Source organism: Rhagoletis zephyria, unplaced genomic scaffold (genome assembly GCF_001687245.7).
Source record: "Rhagoletis zephyria isolate East Lansing unplaced genomic scaffold, Rhagoletis_zephyria_1.1 Rzeph_scaffold_11756, whole genome shotgun sequence".
Lineage (NCBI taxonomy): Eukaryota > Metazoa > Arthropoda > Insecta > Diptera > Tephritidae > Rhagoletis > Rhagoletis zephyria.
This window is the reverse complement of record NW_016168832.1, coordinates 7,995-9,720: the sequence shown is the minus strand read 5'-3', so window position 1 is coordinate 9,720 and position 1,726 is coordinate 7,995. Positions and strand designations below refer to the sequence as shown.

Sequence of the window (1,726 nt, the reverse complement as noted above, 5' to 3'; positions counted from 1 at the left end):
AGCCATGGCGCATAAATGACAGGCAAAAGCGCATGACAAATAAGGCGATGGCAGTTACGCGAATGGCATTAAGTGTTTGAAATTGTGCTTTAATGGCAACTACAAATCAATTTGGCATAAGCCGCAAACCGCTAACCACTTGCGCGACAAACCAGCTGCCAGCACCACGGGATCTTGGCCACGCCACGCAACTTTATCATCGAATGTGTCGCTCTACATACCTACATATGTACAAGTGTATGCATGTACATATATACAAAATAAGTAAAGTCGGAATTTTAATGCTCTCGCCCCCTAGGATTGTCTATATCGAAAAAAAGTTTACCACTATTTTCTTATTTAGAAATAAAAAAATATTTAGAGGTCGCTCAAAAGAGTTTTCAGGTCGGAAAATATGGATTTTCCAGAATTCTGTACCATTTCTATGAAAAGTTGTTTCTCCCCATATAAGATACAGGGAAAGCTTTGAGCGCTATGAGCGACCTCTAAATAACTTTTGATTTCGGAATAAAAAAATAATGGGGTGAGAGCATAAAAATTCCGACTTTACTTTTTTTCATACATTATTGGACCACCCTAATGTACATACACTTCTACAATTGCCGACGCATTATGCGATTTCCATGTTAGTCATTTTGCTGCGTCAATTCTGCGCCACCTTGTCGCAAGAAGAAGAAAAAAAGCACTGCGATGGGTAAATGTTTTCGGCTTCGATTTTAATATGCTTGCGATGGATTAATTTGCATCGACGGAAATTAATATGTTTTTCATTGTTGCTCCACGTGTTTTGCGGTTATTGCTGTTGGTTTGCTGCTGTTTCTGAGTGCTCGTATGATTGACATTGACGTGATGGCTTTGTTTTCCCTTTTATTTGCTGTTGTTGCATGTATTTAAGCAAAAACCAGCAACCAGCAATAATGATTAAGCACTCTGCATACGAAATCAGTAAGGATTGGAATTTCCTATAAGCCGGGTTTTATTTAAATGCACACTAAAGTGGTCCCAAAATGTATGTGAAAAAATAAAGTCGGATTTTAAAGGCCGCCACCCTCTAGGATTGTTCTATATTGAAGAAAATACCTTTATTTTTTATTTTGAAATTAAAAAAAATTAGGGAGTGCTCAAAGCGCTCAGATTTTTCCATGTATTTGATATTATTTTTTCAAGTTTTTTTTTACTTATCTTCAGGAGATTCCCAGTAATAAAACGGAATTGTTTTTTAACCATTTTTCTGGGGGTCCTCAAAAACCCCCCCAAAATGCAATGGGGGGCGGGGGGGGACCAATAAAAAATTTTTAATATTAAAAAATGGTGAAACAAATAATTGGATAATTGGAATCTCCTGAGGAGAACTACAGCTTTCCGATCGAAAAATATTGATTTTCAAGAATTTTATACCATTTTTACGAAAAGTTGTTTTTTCATGGAAAGCTTTGAGCGCTGTGTGCACTACCTAAAAAATTTTCGATTTCAAAATAAAAAATAGTGGTATATTTGTTTTCTGTTCAGAACAATCCTAGAGGGTGGCGACATTAAAATTCCGACTTTATTGTTTTTTTTTGGACCACTCTAATGTGCACACATATGTATATTAAAATATGCCACAAACACATATGCATATTTATGTTTGTATATTGATGACTCCGCATGTGTTTGTTAAAGTTTTAAAAGCCTCGGCAGACCTTCAACTTGGCAATTTTAAAATCTTATCGATGTGACATTAATT

At 35.9% G+C, this 1,726-nt stretch overlaps 1 long non-coding RNA gene across 1 annotated transcript; it reads right to left on the bottom strand.

Annotated features, from left to right (window-relative positions):
• Positions 1-441: 441 nt before the first annotated feature.
• Positions 442-1,502, bottom strand: LOC108377253 (uncharacterized). The gene is made up of 2 exons (XR_001849312.1): positions 1,454-1,502; positions 442-485 (listed from the first exon to the last, which is right to left on the bottom strand). It is a non-coding gene; the product is annotated as an uncharacterized LOC108377253 (long non-coding RNA).
• Positions 1,503-1,726: the final 224 nt, after the last annotated feature.